A 17307-nucleotide genomic window follows, 5' to 3' on the forward strand; every position below is an offset into this window, starting at 1 on the left:
CTGGAGTGCTTTTTATTAAGGTTTATCTTATGAATAAAAGAAAGGATGGTATAAGGTAAAGGCCCTATATGGCGTCACCTACTTCCTTCCTGCTTGGTGTGCTGTTAAGAATATGATAGTTGGTACTATGCCAGCTATGCTTTGCTCAGAAAACCCATCACTAACACCTGATAATGGTAAAATAGAAACTGGAAAGAGTCTAGGTTCCAGTTGTTCAACCACTAAACCAAAGTTTATTGTGGACTTCTTTTTTTTATACGGAATAAAGAAATACGATTCTTGCTTAAACCATCTTAGTCAAATATCCTTTAACTTGTAACTGAGAGACTCTAACTGAAATAGCTGCCTTACAACAAAGATGACCCACCCAGTGACTACAGTTTTAGAAAAAAGACTACTGTATAGGAGGCTTTATCCCATATTTAGGAACTGGATTTGAAAATTTGGAGTAGAGTAAAAAAGAGAAAATTAGGAATTTAGAGCAATTGTGAAGGTTTATTTTTCCCCAAATAGTCTTGAAAATAATAAAGGAAGTGATAGTGAGTCAAGTGGTACCTTATTATTTCCTTCTTGCCTCTGTTATAAGAGAAATAGCTGAAGCATTTTATTTTATTTTACTTTATTTATATTTTGGGGGGCCTGATTCATAATTTAATAGGTGTGCTGGTCTGGGTCCCTTATTTCTGCTGCTCACGGGCCCACTGCTGTGGGGTCAGGGTTTTCTGCTCAAAGGCATGGATGTGCAGGAGCTCTTCTGCTAGGCAAGTGTTCACAAGCCAGTATCTCTGAAGCAGTGGCTTCCCCTTGAACTTGGCTGACACCACGAGGACTCGGAAGCTGGACTTGCGACGTGGGAGTTGTGTCCTCCACTTCCATGTGCTCCACCTCCAGGTCCCACTGCAGCTTCTCCGGGAGGTACTCAACGCTGAGTTCCATCGTGATAGCCTGGGGTGGGGGGAGTGCAACGCAGCTCGGACCTCTGCCACACTGCTTCCGCTCTTACTAGCTGAGACATTTAAAAAAAATTCATGCTTTATAATCTGGAATTGCATTTATACCAGAGGAGTGATTCAGCAATGCAAAGGGCAATGGGTATGAGTTAGATGGGTCTTGTGTTTATAGTATCACCGGGCTAAAATCAAGTTGTCAGCCACTGATGTGATCTCTTTAGAAGCTAGAGGTCCTCTTACAAGATGAGTCAGATATTGGCAGAATTCATTTCCTTGTGGTTGTAGGGGTGAGGTTCTCATTTTCTTCCTGGCTGACAGCTGGAAGTTGCAGTCAACTCCAAGAGGTCACCTACTTATTATCCTTGCACAACATAGCAATTTACTTTTTCAAAGCCAACAGAAGTACATCTCTCGGACATCTATACCCTCTTTTAAGAGCTTGCCTGCTTACTTAGGATAATATCCCCTTTGATTAAATAAAAATCAGCTGATTAGGGCACTTAATTACATCTGTAAAATATGATCTTTTTTTTTTTTTTTTTTTTTTTTTTGTCAGTGTGCGGGCCTCTCACTCTTGTGGCCTTTCCCGTTGCAGAGCACAGGCTCCGGACACGCAGGCCCAGCGGCCATGGCTCATGGGCCCAGCCACTCTGCGGCATGTGGGATCTTCCTGGACCAGGGCACGAACCCGTGTCCCCTGCATTGGCAGGCGGACTCTCAACCACTGCGCCTCCAGGGAAGCCCAAAATATGATCATTTTACCATATAATGGAACCTAACTATGGGAATGCATCGTGTTTATAGGTCTCACGCACATTCAACCACAAAACCATATAGGGCATGTACAGAATGACCCAGAAATCTTGGAGACCATCTTAGAATTCTGTCTACCACAATGTTGTCTTTATTATGTAGCTGAAGAAACTGAGGCTCAGAGAATTAAGTAATTCGCTCAAGTTACATAATCAGTAAATGCAGGACTATGATTAGAACTTCAGTCTCTCTGATTCTCAAGCCTATATTCTTTCTGTTTGTAGCTTCTGTTGAAGGAATTTGTAAACATCTAGCTGAACTTTTATAAAGAAACATTTCCTATAATTATCAATTCCATTAATAAATCCAGAAATAAAACATGTCAATATTCTTTTTATTTAACATATTGTCTTTTTTATCTTACATAGATGTATTTTTAGGCTTTTATAGTTTCCTTTATGAAGTAATTATTCTAATGCAATTTTTAACAGAAGGTAGCTTTCTCAATTGTGAATTCTAATGGCAATGGACTTGCAAAAGCCTATATCTCATACTTTAAGTATTATATAGTTGATTAACCTTCAATATAAGATTTATTCTCAATTTTTAAGAAAAGTTGACTATATTTGTCCAAATGAGAAGCAAGGTAATTAACAGTGATTATCAAACAGGGCTGGATTGGAATTACGGTGTTATCACTTACTAATTATGTTGTCTTGCCAGGTAAGTTACTTTTCTGGCCTAATTTCTTCTAATTTGTTTATTTTTGACCCTAAGAATTTATTAGGGTCAAAAATAAAAAATGTTAGATACTAAAGTGGTAAGGACAGATTTTAATCAGCAGTAGGGAAATACGGAAAAGAGACTAGTGTGAATTGAACTCAACTTTGATTTGTACAGAGGTGACCCAGCATTCTAAAGGGAGAATGAGGGAATAAGGAGGGAGGTGGGCAGAGTTCAGTAGAGCCAGGGAAGTGTAAAATTACAAAAAGCAGGAAGCGGGGGTTGGTCTATATGTAACCGATATGGTTTTGCTAACTAGAGTTTATAGAAGTTAGGCTCCTATCCTCCCATGGCGACTGGGAGACAGGGGCCCTATCTTCAGGTATTGGCTGGAACAAACTAAATTCTGTTGGCAGCTTTGAGTTTTGGCAGGCATGAACTATTAGTGGAACCGGGATCATCCTAAGGATGTGGCCTTCAGCTGTTAGAAACTATGCTGGTATTCAAGTCTTTATAGATCAAGGTTGAGGTCTAGTTGAGAAAGGGGTCAGAGGAGCCTAGCTAGAGTTTGTTCAAGGAGAGAATAATGTACCTAAATGTCTGACACAGATAAGCTACCTCAAATATTAGCTATTTTAAATCACACTTGCCATTTTTACTTTATTAGCAATTAAATTTTATTTTGTAATTTTAAGGTTTTTTTGCAATTATAAGCAATTAAAATTTCAATTAAAAGCAATTTTAAGTTTTAATTTTATTAACAAGACACAGTACAAAAGAAGACTTTACTACAGTAAGGACACATAAAATATAAAAACAAAAACACACTAGGCCAATTGACAAATATTTTTCTGCTTTTGAGTTGAAAAGAAAAGATAAAAATAAATTAATAGATACTTCCCAAGTATAGCTTTCTTACTCCACAAGCCTTTATAATTGTGATGACTATAATAGTAATTCTTTCCATTACCATTTTATTAATGGTATTCATTTTGATTCATTTGTATTTTTTTATTCATAAAATCTTCCAGTTGCTCTGCTGCTTTTTAAAATGACTGTTCTTTTTGAAATAGTTGGCACCTTAAATAGGCCAATCTTTACAGAATTAAAAGCCCTGTATGTTTTAAGAAAAATGCCATCATTTTAATGCAGCAAAGGGAAAAAATATCATTGAATTCTGGTCTCAAAAACAACATGTGATGATAAGCAGTGCTGAGCCGATCATTGCATTCCTCCTCTTGCTCTCTATCACAAAATAATAACTTGCCAGGAGGCTGTGGCAGTTATTAATGTTTCATTTTGTTCCTAGATCCAAATTAAACCCCTGAAAAATATAAAACTATGAAGCTAAAGTTGAAATTCAAACATATAATCATATAATATATTTTTAGCATTATTTTAATACTTGCTTTAATATCTTAAACACAAGGAAAGCTTTTCAAGAATGAATTTGTACCTTTTCAGTAGAATCATATGATATAATAGAATCATGCTATTACAGAATAAATCATCCATTTATTTTTCTGGAGGGACTTTGGGTCATCTAGCTGAACTTCTCTTTTTACAGGTGAAGAAACTGAAGGGAGCAGAGGTTAAGTGCTTTACTTAAGGCCAGCCAGCCTCTCTGAGCTATGTTTTGTAGTTCCCAGTCCCCTCCTGTTCTTGCCCTCCCTACTGGGCTATCTATCACTCACTCTTCTTCTTTTTCTTACCTGATTTTTTGGTTTGTTTGTTTCTCCATCTTAGCTTTTTTCCTCTGTATTTTCTGAGGAAAGAAACCAACAATGTTTACTACAGTAAACATTTAGACTGCAAGAATTTCAAATGCAGAGGAAATGCCTCGAGCCTTAGAGCCCAGGGTATTGAGCAAGTCACATTGCAGAAGTGCATTTTCTGCAGAAGGTCTAAGCATAAATGCTAGAAAACAGTGCTTGCATTAAATGTGAAAAGTAAGTCAAGTCACAATGCTTTTGAGTCCTTCACAGTTCTTCCTGTTTCTGAACTTCTCTTTCCAATTCTTCTTCCACAGGACAACCAATTGGCTTTCAAACATAATATATTGAGGATATACTATTTTAAAAATCTTAACAGACTTCCAATGTTTCTTATACATAAAACAAAAGAAAACAAAAACAAACCTCACATACTTATCCACTGAGCACTGAAGTCCTTTCGGGTTACTATCTCTATTTTCAGGCTTGTCTCACATCTTTGGTTTTCTCAGTTTCACAGTAAAGCCACCAGTTTCCTTGCCATTCCCTGGCAGCTGTTCCCTTCTCCAAAGGGAACTTTGTACATTTTCCTTTTCTACTTGCTGAGATCTTATTTATCTATTCATCCTTTAGCTTTCCTTTTCTTGAATTTGGATTGAGTTCTTCCTTTGACCTTCCTCCCTTCTCCAATGATTTTTAAAAAATCTACATATTAATTATTTTCTAGTTATGATTATCCTTAATTTTTTCTTTTTCTTTTTTCAAAATTGCTAGTATGAAAGTTGAAATACAAAATAGTATTTATAACATATGATTCAGTATAAAGAATAAAAATACAAACACCCTTTTATTCACTATCTACCTTAAGGAAAAAAAACCACAGAAAATAATCCAAAACGTTGAGGTTTCTGAGGGTTCATTCCAGATCCCGTCCTTCTCCTCTACTCACAGTGAAAAAAAATCATTAAGTGTATTAACTAATACTTTTTGAAACATTTACCACATAGGGTTGTACATCTAAACAGAATATTCTTTGGTTTTGCACGGTTTTGAAGTTCACAAAAATGGAATCATGTTGTATCTTCTTTTTTTTTATTGTTATATAGATGTTTTCATTTATTGTATACGTATTAGGTACACAGTTTAAAAGGAATAAAAACCCTACTCTCTAGAACATAAGACAATAAATAGAACAAAGATTGGCACTATTATACAAATGGAATTAGTGAACATAAATAAGTATGTGATTTTCAACCACATTCATATTATTCAGTTTTAAAACTATCTAATCTTTTACAATGACTAAATCCTTACTTGAAACTGTAGAGTTGGTAAAGGATGTATGCCATTTAAGTATTGGTTCAGAGACTTAACAAAACAATTTTACTGGTGGTATTTATTGTGGGGAGCAGAGACCTACTTACTGTGTATGACTATCATGTTTTAGGAAACATGATGAAGTTTTTATATTACAAGGAAGAGATCAAGTTTAAGTATTAGTTATTTTAGAAATACTACCTAAACTAGGATGACATTTATGAAATATTATATATTCCTTCTCTAACTCCCTTCTTTTAGTCTATAAACTATATCAAGCGAAGCAATGGAAGTTAAGTTTTTTAACATTTTAGATAGTCAAGTTAGAAAAGGACCTAAAGAAAGGAACTCAGATTTAAAGTTCTGAATGCCCACTAGGTTTGGCACCTTTTCTTTCTTCCAACAAAGTATCTTCTCTTAGAAATGGAGTATTTAGTTAACTGTCCCTCTCGGGGACCTCGGCTACAATAAAAAAGAGGCCAAGAGACCACAGATGCAGACTCACTGGCTTTGCTGGAGAGTGACAATGAAGAACCAGGGGCAGAGTCCCAGGGACACAGGAGCCCACAGCAGTCTGGGCTACTAGAATTGGGTGACAAAACAAGCTAACTCTGTCTTCACAAAATTTACCTGTGTTAGAGAAAAAGTCAGTCTGTTGAGATTGACAAGGTAGGATTAGCTTTCCGACTCACAGAAGGCAACACCTGCTTTAGAGTGGACATTAGTAAGAGTGCTGACTGCTGTGAATACTTAGGTACTCGGCAACTCCTGACCTAAGGAACATGCAAAGACACAACCAACCAACCAACCAAACGCCCTCGGAATAATACAACCCCACTCCTATCAGAGCTTCACTTCTCTGAGTACATGTGGCACACAAAAGCGTCAGTTTCACTTCCCAGCTCTGTTAACTGTTCCAGTGAAGACACACAAGGATAATCGTCTTTTAGCATATCTGGCAATTTAGAAGTCTTCTCTTGAAGACGTTGCGAACGCCTAACTGGTGTGAGAAACTTTAGCTCTTTAAATGCAGAATTGGTTTCGTTAAACTTCATCTTCTTTTTCACACTTTGCAAGTATGGAGAAGTAGACACATTATATTTAATTAAGCAACCTGCCCTAGTTTCTGTATTGGGGGTTTTAATATCACTGGTTGGATCTTTTGTTTTGTCATCTTGCTCTTTTTCACAACCTTGAAATACCACATTCCTAGGATGCTTATTTTCTATTTCTGGTTTTTCTGACCCCAGATTAACACTTATATCATCAATGGTGTTTTCTTGGATTTGTTCCTTGGTTGCACAAGCCTCCTAAATATTTTCTCCACATTTAACTTTTTCTTGACTCTTCATTGTCAGAATGTCAACAATGGCATGTCGCATATCTTCAGTAGGCTGACCTCCTGCCAGAATGGCCTTCTCATAGATTGCGAAAATATTTTCAATAGACTTGTAAGTGGTTCAGTATGCACAAGGCATATCCAATATTTAACATGTTTTTTGGCATCTGGAATATTTTTAATCAGGTCATTCAGTGTAACCAATACTTCTTCTTTTGGACATCCCTCATTAATCAGGTGTAGGCATTCAGAAAATGTCTTGTTTACTTTTTCAGTAAACAATCGTTGTTCATCTTCTTCTGCCATGGTAGTCCAGAAGGACCCAACTAGTTTTTCATTTTGTGCTTCGGGCTCAGGCTGGGTAACCACTGAGCTCGGAGGCCTTTTCATCGCTCTTCCTTTGCCAGCTTTCCACTCACTCAGACGAGCCTTCCTCTCCTCTGCAGTTTCTCTGGGCTGAGTCCATCTACTATCTATAGCTGCTCTCACCATGGTATGTCTGCGCTGGTCAATGCTTTTTGACTTTTCTATCAGTTTAGTATTAGAAGACAAAGCAGGTCTGGCTACCATTTCAGATGTCATGCTTCTTGATAGTGTCTTATTTCTTTTTATGTCCTGAGAAGAACTGGTTTTGATAATAGACGAAAGTGTATTTAACTGTAATAATTCTTTCTCTCGAGGCCCTTTCCAAACTGTAACACTGGCAGACTGATGCCTTGTTTCATGGCATCCTGGTTATTACTGTGGTGACTGCTAATAGAAGGTGGTACAAGTTGACTGCTCTGAGATGTAGTGCTCACAAATTTAGTGGCAGTCGTCATATGTGAGGCTCTATCACTTTTCACTGGTACACTGCTGGCATGTACAGGCTGAGACTTTGTGGCTTTAGAGACAGTAGCTGAAAGTTTCTTCATTGTTGCAGAACTCTCATCTTTGACTTGTAGAGGTTTTCTAAAGGAATTAATCTTAGACTGAACAATTTGGCTATGATAAGATCCAAGCACAGGTTTCTTGGGCATTTGGGCGTGTTAGCACCTTGCTTTGGTTTTTCTGTAGTCATTTGTTTCTTTTTACTGTTGTTTTTAAGGTGAAATGCTTGGCTTAACATCATATGTTGAACTTAGGGGTCATCTTTAATTGGTAACAATGGCAGAGTTTGATTATTATCCTCAAAATTAGGTGTATCAGTTGCTATAGTTGAATTGGTTAATTCATTAGAAGCTTTTAAAGGAATACAGTTTTTTTCCATTGTTATATTATTCTTGATCCCTGTAAGTCTACCGACATTCTCTTTATCAACCATTTTTGCCTTAAGTTTCAGAACTTTTGTCTCTTCTTCGATCTGGCCTTCAGATGTCTTCACACTCTGGTCTCTACCACTGGACAATATCTGATTTTCCTGTTTGTATGCAAAAAGTTTTTCTTTTTAACAGATGATCCTTGAGTTTTTGTCTTCTTTGCTCTCTGAACAGCAGACTGGGCCCTCTGACTCGGGGGCAGCTGCAGGTCCTGGGGCACGGCTGGGGTGCTTATCGCGGCTCCAGGCAGGGGGATGCGTCTCCAGCTCAACCACCACAGACTCCCTCAAGCCAGCGCAGCTGCACACTGCCCATATTGTATCTTCTAACTTGCTTTTTTTCTCTCACCATTCTGTTCCTGAGATTCATCCACTTTGATGTTAAGGCATGATTTATTTATATCAGTACTGTATATTATTGTAGCATATGACTATACCATAAGTTATTTATCCATTCTCCAGCTGATATTTTTATGTGGAGTAAATACTACAAATGATCTCATTCTATGTCTATGTCCAATCTCCTCTGACCTGATATTGAACTTGATACAAAAATTATATGACCATCTTAATAGATACAGGGAAAGCATTTGACAAAATTCAACATCCAGTCGCAATAAAAACTCTTAACAAGTTAGGCATAGAAAGGACATATCTTAACATAATAAAAACTGTCTATAACAGGCCCACAGTTAACGTCATACTCAGTGGTGAAAGGTTGAAAATTTTTCCACTAAGGTAGGGAAACCACTCTCACCACTCTTATTCAACATAATATTGGAAGTCCTAGCTAAAGCAATCAGGCAAGAAAAAAATAAAAAAGTATCAGAATTGGAAAGGAAGAAATAGAATAGTCTCTATTTGCAGACGGCATGATTTTATAGATAAAAAATCCTGAAGACTCAACAAAAAAACTGTTAGATCTAATCAATGAATTCAGTAGATTTTCAGGATACAAAATAACATACAAAAATCAGTAGCCGAGAGGGGGAAGATGGCGGAAGAGTAAGACGCAGAGATCACCTTCCTCCCCACAGATACATCAGAAATACATCTACATGTGGAACAACTCCTACAGAACACCTACTGAACGCTGGCAGAAGACCTCAGACCTCCCAAAAGGCAAGAAATTCCCCACGTACCTGGGTAGGGCAAAAGAAAAAAGAATAAACAGAGACAAAAGGATAGGGACGGGACCTGCACCAGTGGGAGGCAGCTGTGAAGGAGGAAAGGTTTCCACACACTAGGAAGCCCCTTCGCGGGCGGAGACTGCGGGTGGCGGAGGGGGAAGCTTCGGAGCCGCAGAGGAGAGCACAGCAACAGGGGTGCGGAGGGCAAAGCGAGGAGATTCCCGCACAGAGGATCAGTGCCGACCGGCACTCACCAGCCCAAGAGGCTTGTCTGCTCACCCGCCAGGGCAGGCGGGGGCTGGGAGCTGAGGCTTGGGCTTCGGTTGGATTGCAGGGAGAGGACTGGTGGCATGAACACAGCCTTTAGGGGGTTAGTGCACCACGGCTAGCCGGCAGGGAGTCCGGGGAAAAGTCTGGATCTGCCAAGAGGCAAGAGACTTTTTCTTCCCTCTTTGTTTCCTGGTGCGCGAGGAGAGGGGATTAAGAGCGCTGCTTAAAGGAGCTTGAGAGACGGGCGCGAGCAGTGGCTAACAGCGCGGACCCCAAAGACGGGCATGAGACGCTAAGGCTACTGCTGCCACCAACAAGAAGCCTGTGTGTGGGCACAGGTCACTCTATACACCTCCCTTCCGAGGAGCCTGTGCAGCCCACCACTGCCAGGGTCCCAGGATCCAGGGACAACTTCCCCAGAAGAACGCACGGTGCGCCTCAGGCTGGTGCAACGTCCTGCTGGCCTCTGCCGCCACAGACTCGCCCCACATCCGCACCCCTCCCTGCCCCCGGCCTGAGTGAGCCAGAGCCCCCGAATCAGCTGCTCCTTTAACCCCGTCCTGTCTGAGCGAAGAACAGGTGCCCTCAGGCGACCTACACGCAGAAGCAGGGCCAAATCCAAAGCTGAGGCCCTGGAGCTGTGCAAACAAAGAAGAGAAGGGAAATCTCTCCCAGCAGCCTCAGGAGCAGTGGATTAAATCTCCACAATCAACTTGATGTGTGAGATTTTGTATATATAGCTTTGCTTTCACCATTTATCCTAGGGTCCTGTCTGTCCATTTTATTTATTTTATTTTTTAACTTAAAAAACATTTTTTTCTTAATAATTATTTTTTATTTTAATAACTTTATTTTATTTTACCTTTATTTTATCTTCTTTCTTTCTTTCTTTCTTTCTCTCTCTCTCTCTCTCTCTCTTTCTTTCTTTCTTTCTTTCTTTCTTTCTTTCTTCTTTTTCTCTCTTTTATTCTGAGCCATGTGGATGAAAGGCTCTTGGTGCTACAGCCAGGAGTCAGTGCTGTGCCTCTGACGTGGGAGAGCCAACTTCAGGACACTGATCCACAAGAGACCTCCCAGCTCCGTGTAATATCAAATGGCAAAAATCTCCCAGATATCTCCATCTCAACACCAACACCCAGCCCCACTCAATGACCAGCAAGCTACAGTGCTGGACACACTATGCCAGACAACTAGCAAGACAGGACCACAACCCCACCCATTAGCAGAGAGGCTGCCTAAAATCATAATAAGGCCACAGACACCCCAAAACACACCACCAGACGTGGACCTGCCCACCAGAAAGACAAGATCCAGCCTCATCCACCAGAAGACAGGCACTAGTCCCCTCCACCAGGAAGCCTACACCACCCACTGAACCAAGTTTAGCCACTGGGGACAGACACCAAAAAAAAACGGGAACTACGAACCTTCAACCTGCAAAAAGGAGACCCCAAACACAGTAAGATAAGCAAAATAAGAATAAAGAAAAACCCACAGCAGATGAAGGAGCAAGGTAAAAACCCACAAGACCTAACAAATGAAGAGGAAATAGGCAGTCTACCTGAAAAAGAATTCAGAATAATGATAGTAAAGATGATCCAAAACCTTGGAAATAGAATACAGAAAATGCAAGAAATATTTAACAAGGACATAGAAAAACTAAAGATGAAACAAGCAATGATGAACAACACAATAAATGAAATTAAAAATACTCTAGAAGGGATCAGTAGCAGAATAACTGAGGCAGAAGAACGGATAAGTGACCTAGAAGATAAAATAGTGGAAATAACTACTGCAGAGAAGGATAAAGAAAAAAGAATGAAAAGAACTGAGGACAGTCTCAGAGACTTCTGGGACAACATTAAACACACCAACATTCGAATTATAGGGGTCCCAGAAGAAGAAGAGAAAAAGAAAGTGACTGAGAAACTATTTGAAGAGATTATAGTTGAAAACTTCCCTAGAAGTTTTCAAACTAGAAAGCTTCTGCACAGCAAATCATCAACAAAGTGAAAAGACAACCTATGGAATGGGAAAAAATTATATGTAAACCATATATCTGATTAGAGAATAATACCCCAAATATATAAAGAACTCATACAAATCAGTAGCAAATAAACCAAACAATTAAAAAAATGGGCAAAGAACCTGAATAGACATTTCTCCAGAGAAGATATAAGGAAGGCCAGCAGGCACATGGGAAAATGCTTAACATTACTAGTAAGTAAGGAAATGCATATTAAAAGCACAATAGGACATCACCTCACACTTGTTAGAACAGCCATCATAAAAAATAAAAGAGATAACAAGTGCTGGTATGGATGAGGAGAAAAGGGTTTGGTGGGATTATAGATTGGTATAGCCACTGCAAAACAATATGGATGATCCTCAAAAAATTAAAAATATAATTGTCATATTATCCAGCAATTCCACTTCTGAGAATATATATGAAGAAAATAAAAACTCTAACTCAAAAAATATCTTTCCTCCCATATTCATAGCAGCATTATTTACAATAGCCAAGAGATGGAAACAACCTAAGGTGTACATCTATAGATAAAATGAATAAAGAAGTTTGCATTTCTCTAATAATTAGTGACATTAAGCATCTTTTCATGTGTCTGTTGGCCATCTGTATGTCTTCTTTGTCTATTTAAGTCTTCTGCCAATTTTTTGATTTTTTAAAAAATTCTATTAAGCTGTATGAACTGTTTGTATATTTTGAAATTTAATCCCTTGTCAGTAGCATCATTTGCAAATATTTTCTCCCATTCTGTGGGTTGTCTTTTATTTTGTTTATGGTTTTCTTTGTTGTGGAAAAGCTTTTAAGTTTAATTTGGTCCCATTTGTTTATTTTTGGTTTTGTTTCCATTACTCTAGGAGAGGGATCCAAAAAAGTATTGCTGTGATTTATGTCAAAGAGTGTTCTGCCTGTGTTTTCCTCTAGGAGTTTTATAGTATCTGGTGTTTCATTTAGGTCTTTAATGCATTTTGAGTTTATTTGTGTGTATGGTGTCAGGGAGTGTTCTAATTTCATTCTTTTACATATAGCTGTACAGTTTTCCCAGCACCACTTATTGAAGAGACTATCTTTTCTCCATTGTACATTCTTGCCTCTTTTTTCATAGATTAATTGACAATAAGTGCATGGTTTTATTTCTGGGCTTTCTATCCTGGTCCATTGATTTATATATCTCTTTTTGTGCCAGTACCATACTGTTTTGATGATTGTAGCTTTATAGTATAGTCTGAAGCCAGGGTGCCTGACTCCTCCAGCTCCATTTTTCTTTCTCAAGATTGCTTTGGCTATTCAGGTTCTTTTGTGTTTCCATACAAATTTTTAAGTTATTTGTTCTAGTTCTATGAAAAATATCATTGGTAATTTGATAGGGGTTACATTGAATCTGTAGATTACTTTTGGTAGTATAGTCATTTTGACAATATTGATTCTTCTAATCCAATAACATCGTATTTCTCTCCATCTGTTTGTGTCATCTTTGATTTCCTTCATCAGTATCTTATAGTTTTTTGAGTACAGGTCTTTTGTCTCCTTAGGTAGGTTTATTCCTAGGTATTTTATTCTTTTTGATACAGTGGTTACTGGGATTGTTTCCTTAATTACTCTTTCTGATCTTTTGTTGTTAGTGTATGGGAATGCAAGAGATTTCTTTATTAATTTTGTATGCTGCAACTTTACCAAATTTATTGATGAGCTCTAGTAGTTTTCTGGTAACATCTTTGAAAGTTGCTACGAGAGTCAAACTTAAATGTTCCCACCATAACAATTGAAATCACAAAATGGAAGTCTTGTGAGTTGAAGGGTGTGCTAACTAACCTTATTGTGGTAACATTTATATATATATATATATATATATATATATATATGCATGTATGAATCGTCTCATTGTATACCTTAAAGTTACATAATATTTTAAGTCAATTATACCACAATAAACCTGGAAAGGACATTGTAAAACATATGTATTCTAGATATTTGCTATTTGCTTGTCCTTTTTCTGCCTTTCATCCTCTACAAACTCATATTTCAAATTTAGGACCAGTTTAAGTTTCCCCCAGTGAGTTCACTCTAAAAGCATCAGAGTGGTGTGTAAGTGTTACTTGTTTCACAGAGGAAATGGGGGAGAAATTTATATATCGACTTAAAAATTGTATGAGACATTTTACTTTCCCTGTATTCCTTTTTGCCTCTGCTGTCCCCAGGCACTTCCTTATGTTAGCTCAGTTTCTACACAGTGCCCAGCAACATAGTCTGTCTCCATTTCTTCCCAGAATGCCTTTCTGACCTCTTTCTCTGTTAGGCTACTCTGATCCAGTTCCTGCCTTCCAAATTGCACAACCACACAAAATTCCATTTCTTTTTCTTCCTTTAGTTTCACTTTGGAAATGCATTGATTCAGGTCTTTTTTTTGCACATACTTTAATTGCATGAACTTTAATTGAAGAATATTCATGTCCATTCTAAGAAAATGCGAACCCTAAAAAAGAAAATCCTGAACACAGTACTTTTAGTTTAGTTTTTTTTTTTAATTGAAATGGAACAAATTGAAAGGAAAAAATTTGTTCCAGATGTTTGAAGAAAGCATGTGTGATTTTGTTGACTGTTTTCTTTATAAATACTTTTGAAAGAAATTCATTTCCAGGTAGCATGTAGTCATAATGAATGACTTCAAAAATATGTGCTTAAACATTAAGACTAATTTGGTATTACCAAAAGCATAATGGCCACAAATTCCCAATGTGTATTTAACAGTAAGGTAGAAAATTCACAGAAAATACACATCTGACAGACTCACATACCATGCCCATAAACAGAGACACAGACCCAAACACACACATACATGCTCCTCACCCCATACAAATACTTCCTTTCAACCATACTACATTGTCTCAGCTCACTTGGTTTTCTTTTTCTATCAACCCCAGTTATTTTGAACAATTTCTATAATTCTTGCCAATATTTTCCTCTCACAGAAAGGCTCACAGGATTGACTGTGGTGTCCTGTCCTGGCTTCACTCTCTTCCTGGGTCTTGCAGGTTATCTGTGGCAAGAGTATTAATCTAACAGCCACGAGCCCTTTCACTGTGTAGTTGCATCTTTCGTGCCAGAGGCACAGGCTATTCTCAGGCAGAATCATGAATGTGGCCTGAGCTGTCATTTGTATGTGATATTTGTCCATTTTATTTGTGTTACATTAAAAAATAGATTCAAATCAAGGATGTTTTCATTCTGTGTTTAAATATTTGTTCACTTATATCCAAGTATCCAAGTATATTCACTGTCTTTTTCTTTTTTTTTAAACATACAGTGCTATAACCTGCAACAATGGCACACATAAAACTCTAACTATATGTTATTCCCTTAACTAAAATATACCAAGAATAAAGACACTACCAGCAATTTACAGGAATATAAGAATGAACTTAGTGAAGACAGAATTAACTGTGTGCACATTTACATGAGCATAGCACTCATCATTTTGCGGCCTCTAGGAAACTGGTTGGGAAGAGAACAAACACTTTTTAGATATTAAGAGTTAATTCAAATTAAATCAGCTTCTCCAGAAGTATGATGTGTTCACATTGGACTTCATGTTGCTTTTCACTATTTCAATATGAGATATGTCCCTGTATGTGGCTTTACTCATAGTTCTTTCCAATTGCTATATGTATATAATTATAAATTGGTCACATTCATTTTCTAGAATGTCATATAAATATATTGCTGGAAAGCCATCTCTCCCAAAACAAGTAACCATTATTTATCTTCCAAATTGTTTTTCAGCAAGGAGCTACTGAAGAGACTTTCTCTCTATAAATACAGAAACAGAAAGTTATTGTTTAGGTGCACCAGGCGTGCTGTATTCTCTCGACCTTATGCTATTACAGAGATACTACAGTTAGTGGAACAATGCAGCTTCCAGTTTGACTAAAACATTTTAAAGAAAAGAGTATTTTTAATGAAGTAGCTATTAAAAACTTACCATCCAATTATGGGCAAAATCCTAAGGTAATATTTGTGTTCCACAAAGGAATCTGTGATTAGGCAAATTCCTGAACTAACATTTGATATTCATCATGTCACTTAAGTCTGAGCCACATTCTTTCTTCTCAAGTGAGTGACGATGAAAAGAAACCGAAGTCTTTTTTTTAATATATCCATTAATAGTTGAATTACACACAAATTGATTTGAATTTGTCTCATCCCTAAATTATGAGTTTAGTTGAAGTTTCTAGGAGTAGAATTGTTGAACATATATAATATTTGCTTGGTCACTACACCTTTTGAAATATTCTCTGTCGATATGGGTGCTGGTGTACTGAACTCCTTACCATAGGCAATTTCTGATGTCTTAAGAAATGTTAAACAATTTGTGGGGCAGATGTTATTTCCACACGTGGCTTAGAAAAGCATTGTACTTCTGACATATGGGCCTGTTCTGATTTTAAAGGAGAGGAAGGGTTTTATGATTTTATTTTTATGGACACATTTAATTATATATCAAGGGGATCTACCACACACATTTTCACAGAGGGCATTACACAGTTTTATAGTGTGCCTGCAGCTTCCTAAAAAGTTACCAATATCACAATTACAGTAAAATTACTGTGCAATTATAACAACAGCTTCTTTAAACACTATTTGTAGATGTAAAATTGTTTTTATGAGTAATACATAACATTACTATCTCATTTTAGAAATCTATATTGAATAAAGCCCATTTGCCAATATTACGTTTCATTCATATAAATTCTCTTTTGAAGAAATACATGTTTAAGTTAAAAATATTCCTCCTGCATTCATAACTAGAGGATAAAGCTCATCAATATGCACAAACTCTAAGAATAGATATTTAAATAAAAATAAAGATGAAGTACTGATTTCTACTCTTTTCATTATTATATCTATTACTGGCTTTACATCCTGAGTTGTGTTCTGGTAATGGTGCTGGGTCAAAAATGTTCTTACTTCAGTTTAAATACATGTGTAAAGCACATGTATTTTTCTTTTCTCTGAATACATTTTGATTGAAAAATAACATAAGAAAAACAAGGCTGCCACTCATATTTGCAAGGCCTGCTACAAAAATACAAACAGAGGCCCACATTTCAAAATCTAAATATTTAAAAATTACAGATCTAGCTAATAAATTGCTAAATTAAAAAGTTATATTTTCTCTCAACAAAAATATGTGACAAAATGAACAAAATGGCAAAATAAGTGACAAAATGAATACTATATGTAAAGTCTAATTTTATATGACTAAGAGTCAGCACAATGCCAAAGATGACTGTATTGAAATATTATTTAGCATGTTGATGCTCTAACCATATTAGTAAAAAATATAAAATTTAAAATTCACATATGTATTATAATATATAACATATTGTATGTAATTTATTTTTCTTGTCTTGTTTGGTGACTACCATTCGATATGCAGAGGCCTAATCTTCTTCCATAGTGCACTCCACCTTCTCCATCACCTTTGCCTGGTATCCCCATGTTCAAAGCTCTTTCGGTCAGCATCTCTAGAGAGAGCAAACTTTGTTTTAGAATTCCTTTGGAGTCCAGGAGGGGTTAAAATGTTCCAGATTCAGGACTATGAAAATCTTCACCTTTGACCTCTCTTCTGGATGCTTGTCTTTAGAGGTACCCATTGGCTCCAGTTGCTGAGTACCAAAGTTCTTAATAAATACATAGAACAAAGTTCTTAATAAATACATAGGGCAAAGTGTTCTTATGTTTTGATATGAAATAGGTTTATTTGTGTTAATTTTAAGTAATCTGCAGTTTGTT

The 17307-nt window shown here is 37.1% G+C and overlaps 2 pseudogenes; both read right to left on the bottom strand.

Annotated features, from left to right (window-relative positions):
* Window positions 1–674: 674 nt before the first annotated feature.
* Window positions 675–1483, bottom strand: LOC111170097 (bolA-like protein 2 pseudogene; annotated as a pseudogene).
* Window positions 1484–5457: 3974 nt separating this feature from the next.
* LOC111170106 (cytoskeleton-associated protein 2 pseudogene) lies at window positions 5458–17037 on the bottom strand (annotated as a pseudogene).
* Between the last annotated feature and the right edge of the window lie 270 nt (window positions 17038–17307).

This window comes from Delphinapterus leucas, chromosome 3 (assembly GCF_059928025.1).
Source record: "Delphinapterus leucas isolate spDelLeu-1000000601 "Yukka" chromosome 3, BTC_Dleu_Yukka2, whole genome shotgun sequence".
Lineage (NCBI taxonomy): Eukaryota > Metazoa > Chordata > Mammalia > Artiodactyla > Monodontidae > Delphinapterus > Delphinapterus leucas.